The sequence below is a fragment of the Perognathus longimembris genome, chromosome 11 (assembly GCF_023159225.1).
Source record: "Perognathus longimembris pacificus isolate PPM17 chromosome 11, ASM2315922v1, whole genome shotgun sequence".
Lineage (NCBI taxonomy): Eukaryota > Metazoa > Chordata > Mammalia > Rodentia > Heteromyidae > Perognathus > Perognathus longimembris.
In genome coordinates this window covers 35,265,438-35,282,295 of record NC_063171.1, presented here as the reverse complement: position 1 = coordinate 35,282,295, position 16,858 = coordinate 35,265,438, and the positions used below count along the sequence as shown (strand labels likewise).

The 16,858-nt window shown below is 40.2% G+C and overlaps 1 protein-coding gene across 4 annotated transcripts in view; it reads left to right on the top strand.

The window, feature by feature from the left end:
- The window catches only part of LOC125359028 (carboxyl-terminal PDZ ligand of neuronal nitric oxide synthase protein-like), a 287,746-nt gene that overhangs the window by 134,916 nt on the left and 135,972 nt on the right, over positions 1-16,858 (top strand). The window lies entirely within an intron of this gene.

Below are 16,858 nucleotides of genomic sequence, written 5' to 3'. Positions count from 1 at the left end.
ATCTCCACTTCACTTTAGGAAGTGTATGTAAATAATAGCTTTAATTTGTAGTAGATAGCAGTTTGCATTCACAGGTTTAAAGACTGTAGAGTCATTAACTTGTAATTAACAAACTTTGAGTCCTAACACTTTACCAAGAGCACAGAGTTTGGGGGATAGAGAAAAGAGAGGGCAGAACATTTTCAGCTCATCTGAAATAGGTGAACACACTTGGTAGGTGAAGACAACTTGGGTAGGTAGGGATGTGGAAGACAAGGGGAGGATCTCTCTTTCCCCTCTCCGTCTCTTACAGCCAGGACCATGGAGCTATGCCTCCAACCCTTTTAAACTTTGAGATAGGAGTTCAGTAAATTGCTGACATCAAATGTGTGATCTTCCTGGCCTAGCCCCCTGAGTAGCTGAGATTGCAGATATGTAACACCATGCCTGGTAGGATCGGGTTCTTGAAATCATTCACTCATTTGCTATACATTTATTGCCTGCTTCTACTTCCAAGGCACTGATTTTCTTTTTCTAAGACTGAAATATATTCTGACTTTGTTTTTTCCTTCTTTTGCCATTTGCAAAATCTCTTTTACTTTGCTAATGAACATTCATTACTACATTACTTTGGGAAGAGCAATAACTTTTTTTTTTGGCAGAAGAAATTTTTTAAAAATTGCCAGTAATGGGCTGGGAATATGGCCTAGTGGCAAGAGTGCTTGCCTCGTATACATGAAGCCCTGGGTTCAATTCCTCAGTACCATATATATAGAAAAGGCCAGAAGTGGCTCAAGTGGCAGAGTGCTAACCTTGAGCAAAAAGAAGCAGGGACAGTGCTCAGGCCCTGAGTTCAAGGCCCAAGACTGGCGCAAAAAAAAAAAAAAAAAAGCCAGTAAAAAATTAGGACATAATTCTTTTTTCTTTTTTTTTTTTTTTGGTATTTTTTTCTTTATTGTCAAAGTGTGATACAGAGGGGTTACAGATTCATATGAAAGGCAGTGAGTACATTTCTCATTCTACTTGTTACCTCCTCCCCCATTTCCCCCCTTCCCACTCCCCCTTCCCTTCTCCCCTCTAGAGTTGTGCAGTTGCTTTACACCAAATGGTTTCTAAGTGTTGGTTTTTGAATGGTTTGTCTTTTTGTTCTTTGTCTCTCGATTTTGGTATTCCCTCTCCTTCCCCCAGTTCTATTATCAGTATCAGACAATATCCAGGGTACTCGGATGTAGTACAGTGGTAGCGAGGGTACAGCCACAGGAAGGGACTACAAGAGAACCCTAGACAAACCACTCAAACAAACAGACAAGGAAAAAGAGAAAAAAAGTAGTATGAGTTCACATAGCATGTTGAGAATTACAACAGTGGTATAACTCTTGTTTCCGTAACGTGGGACATATTCTTTTTTCAACATAGTTGAGCTCTGGTGGGTTACAGAGCCAACTGGAACTATGGGAGTCAGGGAAAAATTCAAAGAGAAAAAGAGGTTCCTTGTTGGATGTAAGCAACTGTGATATTCAAAGGGACAATCCTTTGGATAGGAAGCTTGGTTTTGTCAAATGAAAAATTAAATAAAATTTAAAATTACACTGAACAAGAAGACAGTGGAAATATTCTTGGCCTGTGCAATTGGATTTTATCCAGAGTAACTTTGGAAGAGGGTAGGAGAGAGAAGTTTGGCAAGGGGGGAGGGGGAGCAGTGTTTTGCTCTGTTGCCAGAGGGATTGACTAGAATTCTTCTTCAGTTTTAGCTAAGTCTGATGTTTCTACAGCTTTCAGAGAAGTTTGGATCTGGTATTTTTACCTTGGTATACTCAACTGATAAATTCCAAGCAGATATATCTAAATCTGAAAAACTCCCTCATGTTAAACCCTCCAGTTCTAAGCATTTGAGGTGAGGGGTTTTCAAGCTGTATTTACTTTCCCCTTTAGGCTGATTCAGCTCATTTTCCCCACTTTGAGCTATATTGCTTCCTAAATGCTGCTGCTAGTTAGAGAACAAGTGCTAAATACTTCCATTTGTGTCCTTTAAAAAATAATTAATTTATTTATTGCCAAAGTGATGGACAGAGGGGTTGCAGTTTCATACGTAAGGCAGTACATACATGTCTTCTCAAACTTGTTACACTTCGTGTCTTTTTAAGCCAGTGTTTCCCTCCGGGAGCGCTTAAATTCTTCCCTTTCTCATAGCCCTTTGATGACAGGCCTTGCACTCTCTATGTTTTTATTCTTCCACTCTTCTTTCTTTTTTTTTTCCCTAAACATCCTGGGCTTTTTGTTGTTTATTGTTCCTGTTTGTTTTGTACTATCAGAATATTCTGGCATGAGTGGTTGAGAAAGCACTCAGTTGTTTCCAAGATAATTATTTTCAAAATTTTAAGAAACAAACCAAAACTGGACAAATCAATGAATCACCATCTCCTTCGAGGTACATATTCTAAAAGGTATGCATGCATAGATCCACACAGAACAATGATTTTTAAATACATGCTTTTAAATGTAAAGGGTGCAGTCAATTTTTTTCAGCTTTATACTGAATTCCTTTTTATACAGAATTTACCAATTTTTGACATTTCCAATGTGACGATTCACTGTTTCTTTTTTCCCATCTCCAAGATCCTGGAAATATTGCCTGGTATATTGTTTCTTTCTTTTAATTTAGAAGAAATTGTACAAAAATTTTATATGTTTCATTTAGCATGTCTGTTTATGTGTACAAAGCATCTTAATTAGTGTAATACCTTCCAAGATCTCCCACATCTATCCTAATTCTACCCATCTTGACAACTTTTCTAGCTTGATTTGACTTTCACAAATATATATTGAGGATTATGACTGTGTTCATCATTCCTCTTTCCATTCATCTACAACCCTTCCCTCAGGCAAGATGTATTTCCAATTCCTGATTTTCACTTTTTCACATACTGTCTGTTAATTGTTCAAAGCAACACACCATGGAAAACCAACTTTTAATCATTTGATCACACACACATATACATATTCATACATATATATCTATGTATATGCGTATGCAACATGGCCCTAGTTGTAGCTCCCTAGGCTAGTAGCTTTTGCTTCTCTCTCTCTCTTTTTAGTCCGTAAAAGCCCAGTTTGTTGAGGTTGGGGGGGAATCAGCGAAGAATATATGGGCCACTGTCTGAAATTATACATTCATGCCTCTTTTACTTACAGGAGAGAAAAATATCCTCAGTAATAATGTGTTTAAATATGTTTAAAATATTTAATCAAACACATATGGTTATATGTATATATGTCTTTGTCTTTAGTTCATCTACCCATTCATCATCTATATAATCCTTAGTTATAACATTCAGAATTATCACTTGTTAACACAGATAGAGTAGATACTTAGTATCCCCATTACCCCTGTGCCTGTTAATTTATCTTTGTATAAAAATATAATCATGGGCTAGGAATATGGCCTAGTGGCAAGAGTGCTTGCCTCGCATACATGAAGCCCTGGGTTCGATTCCTCACCACCACATATATAGAAAACGGCCAGAAGTGGTGCTGTGGCTCAAGTGGCAGAGTGCTAGCCTTGAGCAGAAAGAAGCCAGGGACAGTGTTTAGGTCCTGAGTCCAAGGCCCAGGACTGGAAAAAAATTTTTTAAATATATAATCACAATATTTTTAAAGCATATACACTTCAGCATTTATGTCTATATTGATTTCTTGGCAGATATCTTGTGGATATAGTAGTCTGGTACTAGGGTTTGAAGTCAGGGCCCCTTGCTTGCTCAGCTGATGCTCTACCAGTTGATCTATGCCTCTAGATGGATTTTTTTTGTTGATTATTTTTGGAGATGGGGTTTTGCAGACTATTCTTCCTAGAAATAATTTTTAAATCATAACTCAAGCTGGGCACCAGTGGCTTATCCCTATAATTCTAGCTACTTAGGAGTGTGAGATCTAAGGATCTTGGTACAAAGCCAGTCTGAGCAAATGGATTCACAAAACTCAAATCTCTAATTAACTAGCAAAAAGTTAGATATGGAGGTGTGGTTCAAGTGGTAGAGTGCCAGCTTGAGCAAAAAAACAGAGTGTGAGGCCTGGAATTTCAAGCCTTGATAGTGGCAAAATAGAGGAAAGGAAGGAAGGAAGGAAGGAAGGAAGGAAGGAAGGAAGGAAGGAAGGAAGGAAGGAAGGAAGGAATAATTTAGCCAGATGCAACACCTCATCCTTGTAATTCTAGCTACTAAGGAGGTTTAGACTGGGGAGATCGAGGCTTAAGGCCAGCTAGGGAAAAGTTTGCAAGACCCAGTTTCAACTACCACTGGTGTGGTGGCCTGTACCTATCATCTCAGCAACAACAAGAAGCATACATATGAGGGTTGTGGTCCAGGATGGCTAAGCCAGAAAGATTCTGTCTCAACAATAACCAGATTCAGGTGTTCAAACAGTAGAGCACCCAACTATCAATTGTGAAACCTTGAGTTTCTTTTTTTTTTTCAAATTTTTATTATCAAACTGATGTACAGAGAGGTTACAGTTTCATACGTTAGGCAATGGATACATTTCTTATACTGTTTGTTACCTCGTTCCTCATACCCCACCTCTCTCCTCCCACTTTCCCTTTCCCCCCATGAGGTGTTCAGTTCACTTACACCAAACAGTTTTGCAAGTATTGCTTTTGTAGTTGTTTGTCTTTTTTTACCCTGTGTCTCTCAATTTTGGTATTCCCTTTCAATTTCCTAGTTCTAATACCAGTATACACGGTTTCCAATATACTCAGATAAGATTACAGAGATAGTGTAAGTACAACCACAGGAAGGTGATACAAGAACATCAATAATAGAAGCTACAGATACACATGGGACGTTGAAAGTAGTTACAACTGTGATATAACAATCATTTCCATAACATGGAGTTCATTTCACTTAGCATCATCTTATATGTTCATAAGGGTATAGCTATTGGGCTCTTGTGATCCTCTGCTGTGTCTTGCCTAAACCTGTATTAATTATTCCCAATAAGGGAGACCATAGAGTCCATGTTTCTTTGGGTCTGGCTCACTTCACTTAGTATAATTTTTTCCAAGTCCTTCCATTTCCTTACAAATGGGGCAATGTCATTCTTTCTGATAGAGGCATAAAATTCCATTGTGTATATATGTACCACATTTTCCTGATCCATTCGTCTACTGAGAGGCATCTGGGTTGGTTGCAGATTCTAGCTATGACAAATTGCGCTGCGATGAACATTGTTGTGCTGGTGGCTTTACTGTGATTTTGTTTGTGGTCTTTTAGATAGATACCCAAAAGTGGGGCTGCTGGGTCATAGGGGAGTTCTATATTTAGCCTTCTGAGGAATCTCCATACTGCTTGCCAGAGTGGCTGAACCAGTTTACATTCCCACCAACAATGAAGTAGGGTTCCCTTTTGGCCACATCCCCTCCAACATTTGTTATTGTTAGTTTTCCTGATAATGGACATTCTTACTGGGGTGAGATGGAATCTCAATGTTGTTTTGATTTGCATTTCTTTTATGGCCAGTGATGTAGAGCACTTTTTCATATGTCTTTTGGCCATTCTCATTTCCTCATCAGAGAAGTCTCTTTTTAAGTCTTTAGCCCACTTGATAAGGGGGCTGTTGGTTCTTTGCGGTTTTGTTTTGGAGGAAGGTAATTTTTTTAGTTCTGCATATATTTTATATGAGGCCTTTGTTCCTTGAATGGCCAGTAAAAAGATCTTCTCTCAGTCTGTGGGCTTTCTGTTTATCTTGAGAGCTATGTCCTTTGCCGTGCAGAAGCTCTGCAGTTTGATGCAGTCCCATTTGTCCAACCTTTCTTTGATTTGTAGCATTTCTGGGTCTTAAGGAAGTTCCGTCCTGCGCCAAGGAGCCCAAGTATTTCTCCTACTCCTTCCTTTAGTGTTTTCAGAGTGTGTTTTGATTTCGAGGTCTTTAATCCATTTGGAATTGATTTTGGTGCAGGGTGATATATAAGGATCTAGTGTTAGTTTGTTGCATGTGTTGAACCAGTTTTGCCAGCACCATTTGTTAAAGAGGCTATCTCTCTTCCAAACTATTGTTTTAGCTCCTTTATCAAAGATTAAGTAGGCGTAGTTCTGTGGGTTCATTTCTGGGTCTTCAATTCTGTTCCATTGGTCTTCAGGCCTGTTCTGGTGCCAATACCAAGCTGTTTTTATTACTATAGCTTTATAATACAGTTTGAAGTTGGGTATTGTAATTCCTCCAGCACTGTTCTTTCTGCTTAGGATTGTTTTTGCTGTTCTAGGTCTTTTATTGTTCCATATGAATTTTTGGATTGCTTCCTCTATTTCATTAAAAAATGGTGTTGGGATATTAATGGGTATTGCATTGAATTTGTAGATAGCCTTTGGCAAAATTGCCATTTTGATTATATTAATCCTCCCAATCCAGAAGCATGGGAGGTTTTTCCATTTCCTTAGTTCTGACTTAATTTCGTTTTTCAATGTTTTAAAGTTCTCCTCAAAGAGGTCTTTCACTTCTTTGGTTAAGGTTATTCCTAGGTATTTTAGGTTTTGGGGGACTATTGCAAAAGGAGTTGCTTTCCTGATTTCAGACTTGGTCTTTGGGTCGTTAGCATAGAGAAAGGCCGTTCATTTTTGAGGGTTTATTTTATATACTGCAACTTTGCCAAAGTTTTGGATCAGCTCTAGTAGCTTGGGGGTAGAGTCTATGGGATACTTTAGGTATAAGATCATGTCATCTGTGAAGAGAGAAAGTTTAACTTCATCTTTTCCTATTTGGATCCCCTTTATGTTTTGTTCTTGTCTAATTGCTCTGGCTAGAAATTCTAGTACTATGTTGAATAGGAGAGGAGAGAGCGGACATCCCTGTCTTGCTCCTGATTTTAAAGGGAATGGCTTTAGTTTTTCACCATTTAGAGTTATGCTTGCTGTTGATTTGTCATAAACTGCCTTGATTATATTCAGGAATGCTCTCTGGAATCCCAGTTTTTCCAGGGCTTTTAGCATAAATGGGTGCTGGATTTTATCGAACACTTTTTCCGCATGCAGAGATAAGACCATGTGGTTCTTTACCTTGCTCCGGTTAATGTGGTGGATTACATTAATTGACTTGTGTATATTAAACCAACTTTGCATCCCTGGGATGAATCCAGTTTGATCGTGGTGTATGATTTTTTTGATGACCTGTTGAAGTCGATTGGCCAGAATTTTGTTGAGAATTTTTGCGTCTATGTTCATCAGGGAAATCGTTCTACCGTCCTCTTTCCATGATGAGTCCCTGCTTGGTTTTGGGATGAGGGTTATACTGGCTTCATAGAATGTGTCTGGTAGTGAACGTGTTCTTTCAGTTTCATTGAAGAGTTTGAGAAATATTGGTGTGAATTCTGTTTTGAAGGCCTTGTAGAATTCTGCAGTGAATCCTTCTGGACCTGGGCTTTTCTTGGATGGGAGATCATTTATTGCCGTTTCTATTTCAATACTGGATATGGGTCTGTTTAGAAGGTTTAAATCTTCATGGTTGAGTTTGGGGATATGAATTTTTTCTAGGAAATCATCCATTTCTTCCAAGTTCTCGAATTTGTTGGCATAAAGGTTTGCAAAATAGTCCCTTATTTTCTGAATTTCAGTTGTTTCTGTGGTGATGTTACCTGTTTCATCTCTTATCTTGTTTATTTGAGTGTGTTGCTTTCGTTTTTTGATCAGGTTTGCCAGGGGTCTGTCTATCTTGTTGATTTTTTCAAAGAACCAACTCTTTGTTTTGTTGATTCTTTCAGTGGTTTTTTTTTGTCTCTAGTTGATTCAATTCTGATTTGATTATAATTATTTGCTTCCGTCTATTGACTTGGGGTTTGGCTTGTTGTTCTCTTTCAAGGAAATTAAGGTGCTTCCTTAAATTATTGAGTTGCTGTTTCTCCAGTTTGTTAGTGTATGCACTCAGAGATATAAATTTTCCTCTGAGTACTGCCTTTGCTGTGTCTCAAAGGAGCTGGTACTTTGTGTCCTCATCTTGGTTGGATTCCATAAACATTTGAATTTCCATTTTAATTTCTTAAATGACCCACTGATGGTTCAGCAGTGTGTTTTTAGTCTCCATGAATTGTAGGATTTTCTGTGGTGGCTGTTTGAGTTGAGCTCTAATTTTATTCCATTGTGGTTTGAGAGAATGCAGGGAATGTTTTTGATACTTCTGAATTTGTACGGATTTTCTTTGTGCCCTAAGATGTGATCTATTTTGGAGAATGTTCCATGTGCTGCGGAGAAGAATGTGTATTCTGTTGTTGCTGGGTGGAATATTTTGTAGATGTCGGTTAAGTCTAGTTGGTCTATGCAATTATTCAGTTCTGTGGTTTCTTTGTTCAGTTTTTGGCGTGTTGATCTGTCCAGAGGTGATAGTGGAGTGTTAAAGTCCCCTACTATCAATGTGTTTGGGTCTATGAGTGTTTTTAGAGTCAGTAGTGTTTGTTTTATGAAGGTGAGTGCTTCTGCATTTGGTGTGTAGATATTTAGAATGGTTATATATCTTTGTGTAGGAGAGATCCTTTTACTAGTATGTAATAACCTTCTTTGTCTCTTCTTACCTTTTTTAATTTGAAGTCAATTTTGTCTGATACTAGGATTGCAACTCCAGCCTGCTTATGGGGGCCATTTGCTTGATAGATTTGATTCCAGCCTTTCACTTTTAGAAGATGTTTACTTTTCTGGATAGATGTGACTTGGAGGCAGCAGAAAGATGGATCTTGATTTTTGATCCAACTTATGAGCCTATGTCATTTGATTGGAGAATTAAGTCCATTAATGTTGAGAGTTAGGAATGAGAGATGATCGTTTGTTCCTTTCATTATCACTATCTTGTTAAAAGCTGTGTCTTCCCATTTCTTGATCTGATGTTTACTATTTAGGGTTCATTTCTCTGTCTGTATTGGGAGCTTGATTATTTTCCCTGTATAGTACATCTTTGAGGATTTTCTGTAAAGCTGGTTTGGTGGAGATATATTGTTTCAGTTTTTCCTTACTGTGGAAGACTTTTATTAGACCTTCGGCTATGAATGAGAGTTTGGCTGGGTACAGTATTCTTGGTTGGTAGTTATTTTTATTTAGTGTTTGGTATACCTTATTCCAGGCTCTCCTTGTTTTCATGGTCTCTGCTGAGAAGTCTGGGGTAATTCTGATTGCTTTTCCTTTATATGTGATTGTTTTCTTCTCCCTAACAGCTTTAAGGATTCTTTCCTTGTACTCTACTGATCCTGTTTTGATCACAATGTGTCGGTGGGATGTCCTATTCTGGTCTGGTTGGTTTGGGGTTCTAAATGCTTCTTGTATCTGTATAGGCCTTTCCTTCTGGATATTTGGGAAGTTCTCAGCTAATATTCTGTTAAATAGGTTGCCTATCCCATTAACTTTTTTCTCCAAGTTTTCCTCAATACCTACTATCCTTAAATTGGGCTTCCTGATCGTGTCTTGAATTTCCTGTAGCGATCTGTTTTGTTGATTGGACTGGGTTTTTATTGATTTTTGGTCTTTCTTCATAGATTCTAGGGAATCTTCAGCTCCTGAGATTTGATCCTCTGCTTCAGTTAGTCGGGACTGTAGGCTAGCTACTTGATTTCGAATCTCTTTTCCTTCTGACTGGTCTTTCCTGATGATTTCCATGTCATCTCTTAGGTCTTGCATGGACTTCTTTACTTCATTAATTTGGTTTTGAGTGCTGTCTCTCAAATCTTTTACCTGGGTAGCTATCTTTTCATTTGACTCTTGAATTTCATTTATCTTTCTATTTGTTGAGGCCATGAAATCATCTATTACTTTATGGAAGAATTGCTGTATTGATTCAAACTTTTCATTTAACATATTTATCAGTAGACTTTGTAGAGCATTTTGAGGGTTCTCTTCTATGTCTTTGATTGACTGCTCTGTTTCCTGCTTGTTTTGAGTGGGAGAAAAGACTCCATTGTTTGCCATCTTTCTCGTGTATCTTCTGCCCATTTGGATCGGGAATGCCAATCTACAAGCACCTGTGAGCACCATTTAAGACCCAAAGCATCCCTTACCAAGCACTGTTGTGTAAATCTTATAAGTTCACAATTATATACAGATACCTTGTATACCTGTCTATAAAATTAGATTTGGGGGCTGGGGATATGGCCTAGTGGCAAGAGAGCTTGCCTCATATACATGAGGCCCTGGGTTTGATTCCCCAGCACCACATATACAGAAAATGGCCAGAAGTGGCGCTGTGGCTCAAGTGGCAGAGTGCTAGCCTTAAGCAAAAGGAAGCCAGGGACAGTGCTCAGGCCCTGAGTCCAAGGCCCAGGACTGGCCAAAAAATAAAATAAAATAAATAAATAAAAATAAAATTAGATTTGGTGTTCCTAAAGAATACAATTTCAATGTAACAACCGATCCTGGGCCCTGTATTCAGTAGTTACTTATTTACTGTTACAACCCTATGAGCAATTCCTGTTCTTATAATAAGTTCTTTTAGGACTGGCTTTCTCCCTTTGATTCACTCGGATTAAGCAGGGATACCCTCTATCCAATAACCAGGAGTCAATGGAACCTGGAGGTCCTGGCAGTAAGTCAGGAGGGAAAGTTAGAGGTAGTAAAGAGAATAGAGTAAAATGTATGGGGGGGTGATGATTTTGGTTTAATTTCAGTGACATGGAAATGTGGAGAAGAGTAGAATCAGTAGAAAGAACAAGGTTAAAATGATAGACAGTGGAGAGTTAGCAGAAAAGCATGGAGGTGTTATTCATAGGAAAATAATTTTTAAAGAAAGAGAATGCAAAGAGAGAAATAAAGAAAAAATACTGGAAGACAGATGCACAAAACAGAGAAAAATTATTTAAAAAGGAAAAAAACCCAGGAAAACGAACAACCAAAAAAAAAAAAAAAACAACTTGATAAAACAAACAGGTAAAAATGGAAAACCGAAAAAACCAACAATGTTTCAGAAGTGAAAAAAATTTAAAAAAAAAAGTTTAAAAAATGTTTGAAAAGAAAAAAAACGGAGTCCTCCTTGTTTGGGTGGTCTTTCCCCAGTCTCTGGTTTCTTTTCTTTCTTTCTTTTTTTTTGGCCAGTCCTGGTGCTTGGACTCAGGGCCTGAGCACTGTCCCTGGCTTTTTTTTTTTCTCAAGTCTAGCACTCTGCCACTTGAGCCACAGCGCCACTTCTGGCCATTTTCTGTATATGTGGTGCTGGGGAATTGAACCCAGGGCTTCATGTTTGTGAGACAAGCACTCTTGCCACTAGGCCATATCCCCAGCCCTCTCTGGTTTCTTTGTGATGGTCTGCAGTCTGTTTTCCTGATTGGCTGGTTTGACTTGCTTTCAGTTCGCAGGGTTGGATCTGTTCTGACCCTTCTCCCCTGTTGGTGAAATCCTGGGTCTCTGTGGTTCGCACAGCTTGCAGCTAGGCCTTGGGCGTCCTCTGTAGATGGGGACGTGAGCGGTCTCTGGAACCGTGGCTTCTCTATCTGCTGTGGGGCCTCGGCCTTTAATGACTGGCTTTGAATAGGCTGTGTACTCAGCAGGGCGGGGCACCTCTGGCCTGGTTTACCTGGCTGAGAGTTGCTTGCCTGGGGGCAGTTCCTCCCTCCTGGGCGGGGCAGCCTCCTTGGCGGAGGTGGCTATGGAATTCAGCTCAATTTCGGGCTGGTAATTGGGCTTCCTCTATGACAGGATGGTTTATCTGTCTTAGGAACTGTTTGTTACCCCATCTGGTGTTTCCATGCCGCCAGTAGCTGCTCGCTGCTTTCGCTTTAAATTTAGAAATTCCGGCAGGCAGGGCAGGGCACCTCTGGCTAAGGAGGCCCAGGACGAGCCTCCAGCCTGGGCAGAGGGCATTCTCCTGGGCGGAGCTGGCTCTCACTGGTCGGTCCCTCTTGCCCTTTTCAAAGATGGCTCCTTTGTCCTCACTTTTCCCAGGCCCGCTTTAGTTCCAATCTGGTCTGACCCTATGCCAGTGGCAAAGATGGCGCCTTGCTCTGGCGGTGGGGGAAGGGCTACCTTCCTGAAGCTGCTCTGTGGGTGCGAGTGAGAATATCTTTCGTGGGTTACTCACGCTTTCTCTGCGATTTCAGCCCGTCTGTGCTCAGCCACCGTCTGGAGGATTTCTCCCTGGTCTACGCTGTGTGCCTTAGCCGCTTGGAGTGCGGGTCGCTGTTCTGGGCGCTGTGCTGGTGCCAGCACTGGTGTGGCGGTGGGACCCCGCCTGGAGCTCAAATCTGTGTTTTCAGATGAGCAAAGTGGATTTTTCCTTCCTGGCCAGAATCCCTGTACTGTTAGAACTTACTCTGGCTGTCTTTCTAGGAGTAAAAGTTTCTATGGGGTGAGAAAACTGTGATTTCGGAGGGAGCTCAGCTAGGGCTCTGCTGCTCCTCCACCGTCTTCTGATTCTATCCCTTGAGTTTCTTTAATGAAAAGAAATACGTTATTAAACAAGAGTAGGTAGGTCATTATGAAAGTATCCAAGCAGAAATCCTGAAATAAACAATATAAGGTTGTGAGTAATAGATATAGCTGAGGGACCATGAATTGGAACACAGCCAGGGGAGATGGAGAGATAAAGGACTAGAAAATTTGAAAGAGATGTGGGCACTGGTGGCTCATGCCTGTAGTCCTAGCTACACAGGCGGCTGAGATCATAGGATTAAAGTTCAAAGCCAGCCTAGGCAGAAAAGTCCATAAAACGCCATGTTCAGTTAGCCAGAAAAAACAAACCCAAAAACCTAGGCTGGAAATGTGGCTCAAGTGGTAGAGTGTCAGATGTGAACAAGAAAGCCAAACAAGAGTACAAGGGCTTGAGTTCAAGCTAAGGTACCAGGAAACAAAAAGAGAGTGAAAGTTTGAAGGAGAAAAGACATAGAAGTTACATTAAATGGCTCTTACATAGCATTAGTTAAAAAAATAAACCACCTAAAACAGATGCTATGGTTTTGAGTGATCATGTGTTAGGGCTTAGTTGCTAGATCATGGCACTATTGGGATATGGTGGAACATTAGGAGATGGGGCCTAGTGGAGGGAATTTATGTCATGGAGGCATGGCTTGAGGGGGATATTGGGGCTCGGCCCCTTCCGATTTCTCTCTTTGCATCCCTCTCATCAGCATGTGCTCCGACTAGGAGGTAATGTGCTGCCAGAAGCCGAACATGACAGAGTAAATGATGATGGACTGAAACTTTGGAAAAGTGCCTAAAATAGAACTTTTCCTTCTTAAATTGATTATCTTATGTATTTTGTCACAAACACTCAAGCCTCTGTCTCTAGGGCTGAGGGAAAGTATGCAAGGAAGGATAAAGGAGAAAGAGTGCCCAAAGCTTCAATGCAGGGTTCCTTGCAGACTGAGTGCCTATTCTCCTCTCCCATTGCAATGAAGCACTTGGGTGCCACAGGACAGGGCTGGTAAGTAAGGAGCGGTTCACTAGAGTGTCAGCAGAACTGGATATAGTCTGTGTGTCATGGGTCTCCCCTGTACCATGGACCAGGATGTTGCCTGCTGTGCCACGGAAGCAAGAACAAAAGTTCTGCAACCAGGAAGAAGAGCTTTGCCTTCTGCAATGTCCTTCTAGCACCCTTTGCTGACAAGACCTGACTAAGTGCCAGCTGGCAAGGAGGAATGTTTGGAACAGCTTGTCCACTAGAAATATCATGAAAGCCACATATGTGATTTCAGAGGTTTTAGTAACCAAATTAAAAAAGCTAAAGAGAGCCAGATGATACTAGTTTTTAATAGTGAAATACAATCTACAATTGACCATCTTTACCACTCTTACGTACACAGTGTGGTAGTTGATGGGCATCCAATCTCCAGGACTTTTCCTTTTGCTGATCTGAAACTACTATACTCATTAACCAACATTTGCCCTTTCCCCTCCTCCTATCCCTGGGACAATCACCATTCTATTATTTTTTATGAATTTGAATATCCAGTTATCTCATATAGGCAGAATTATATGGTAGTAGTTCTCTGTTGTGTCTTATTTCGCATGTCCTTAGTTAATCCTGGTAGCATGAGTCTGAATTTTCTTTTTTTTTAAGGTGAAAAATATTCCATTGAAGGTATATAACACATTTTGTATATACATTCATCTGTGTGTAGATAGCTTGTCTGCTTCCACCTTTTGTTTTTTGTGAGCAGCGTTGCTACGAATATGAGTATACAAATTGAAAGGACATGTCCCAGCCATCCCAGGGGAACATATGGAGATAGTCATGGACAGGAGGGAAGGTTCATAAGGCTGTTTATTAGTGGGGCCATATCTCCCACAGGAGAGGGAGCAACATGGAGTCTGCACCTTATCCAGGTGAAAGCTTCTCTGAGGCTAAAGGGGAAGTAGATAGGTCTTAATGGTGAGTGGAAGTAGTCCATTATAGTTCTAGGGCAGGGAGTTTAGGTATGGGTGGATCTAGGGGCTAATGAGAGGAGCTGAGGACCTGAGGCAGGGGAAATGGTAACACAAAATGTGTGTGTGTGTGTGTGTGTGTGTGTGTGTGTGTGTGTGTGTGCATGCTTGAACTAATTTCCTGGAGCCTCTCAAATTTCTTGCCCATGGTTAGTGGTGTACTATCACCAGGCCTCCAGTCCATTCTTCTGTTGGTTAATTGGAGATAGACTCTCATGGACTTTTTCTGTCTTGACCAGCTTCAAACCACAGTCTCTGATTTCAACCTCTGAGCAGCTAGGTTTACAGGCATGAACCACCAGTGTCCAGCTACATAGTGGAATTCTTCATATAATTAAAAGTGATGCTCTAAGATGCAATATCAATATTGGAACAAGAATAAAACTCTGAGCAGAAACCTAGATATTGAGAAAGAAAGAAGGGAAGTATACCAAAATGCTAGCAATGATTTTACTTGAAAAAGTGGCAGTGGGCTCTTTTGATGTTTTCATGGCACAGTTATATATTTGGTACATTTTCAAGAATGAATCCACAGTGAGCTCACATAAAGTCCATGTTCTCATGGTGTCCTTTATAACTCCTGGCAGAGGAGATCCCTGTGGGTCTAAGTCCTTTGGCTTGAAGTACGTCACAGATTGAGGGGGAAATGGTGCAAAGGAAACAGGATGGACTAGTGGGTGAACCTAGGCATGCCAGATGCAAATCTTTTGCCAATCAGAGCTTGAAAAGTCAAGATATAGAGTTTCCAAAGTAACAGAAAAAAAAGTCTCTCTGAGTTTATGGGGTGAACGATAGTGTTTTATTCTGTTTCTGTTCAAAGTTGCTTGGTAGTGACTGTGAATGGAATGGTTGGCATTGTTCATTTTCTTTCTTCCTCTTGGGGACCAGAGGATTAAAAAGCTGTTATGAAACTGATTTATTTTGCCTCTTTTTATATAGAGCATTTTATCCTTTCTGCTCTTTCGTAAAAAGTAGAGGCTCTATTTTATTTTCCTAAAGGAAGCCACAGATGGAAATGTTATGATCTTTGTGTGTGTGTGTGTGTGTGTGTGTGTGTGTGTGTGTGTGCATGCGCATGCATGCCTGGGGGAGGGTCTACACACAGTTGGAAGACAAGTGTACTCATTTTGTGGCATCCCGTCTTGAGTGGAGATTCTGCCTCAAATGTATGCTTATTTAGCCTATAAAGGCTGGAAAAAATTGGGCCCACCATTAAATCTGACTAAATTTTTTTTAATGAAACATTTATTGACTTTGTTATATACACTGTTCTGACTGCTTATCATGAACAAACTCCTCAGATCCATTTCATATGTGGTGAAATAATGTCCAGAGGTTTGGTGATTTGCAAAAGGTTACATGCTCAGTAGGAGTGTGAGACAATTTAAATGTATACAGTCTGGTTCCAGAGTCTGTGCTCTTGAGAACTAAGCTGTCAATCATAATCTAGCAGAAGGCTTATTAGAATACAGCTTGCTGGGCCCTCCTCCAAAGGCTCTGATTCAGTGAGTTGGGGCAGGGTCCAACACTAGTTTTTATAAGTTCCCATGCTATGCCAATATTGCTGGTCTAGGATTATGCTCTGTGAGCCATTGGGCTAAATATGGTTCTCCTAGTGGAGCTGTCTTATGGCTTCAGTGAACAGTTATTGCTAGGTAGCTTCTCTCCACTCCAGTATCTTGTGGTTTTTACATGGAAGCTATTGGAGGGGCAGCTATGACCCTGACTTTTACTTGAGGGTGGGACCACCTCTAAACTGACCTTGCTATCTGAGCACATACCTTTAAAAAAAGTCTTGATGTGCTTTCTTAAAATAGCATCTTCAAGTCAAGCATGGAGGCAACTAACTCTAATCCTAGCATCTGGGAGGCAGAGGTTGGAGGATCATGAATTAGAGACCAAGGCTACACTGTCAAACTCTGTCTTAAAAACCATAAATAAAATTAAATTAAATGAACAAAAATGGTCATTGAGCTGTATAACTCACACACTATACAATTTATCCATTTGATGTATGCAGTTTAATATATTCTAAGTTGTTCTATTACTACTAACAAGCATATTTTTATCATCTCAAGAAGGCCAATCCACACCCATTAGCAGTCACTTTTCATTTCTCACAATAGCCCATAGCCCTCAACACATTTGACAGACTTTTAACATCTGTTTCCAGTTTCTTGTGATTCCGTGTCTCAGAATAATCGGATTCTCTGGGACTTCTACTTGCAAGGTACAACTTTGAGTTTATGCCTGTTAATGTTCTAAAGCTGATGGCTAGGTCTTAGGAGAATTTGCCTGGTCTATGAGATGCTTTCCCTTTTGCTAAGAACCTTTATGAGATGCTTAACCACCTCTCTAGTGTTCTGTAGACTCTGGCATGTAGAATGCAGTACTAGTACCTGAGGAAGCTTATTAATCTTCATATTAGGAAAGCATTCTGCATATAAACACTTACTTTGAAGAAGGAAAGGAATATGCCACTAAAATATATATGTAGATGACCA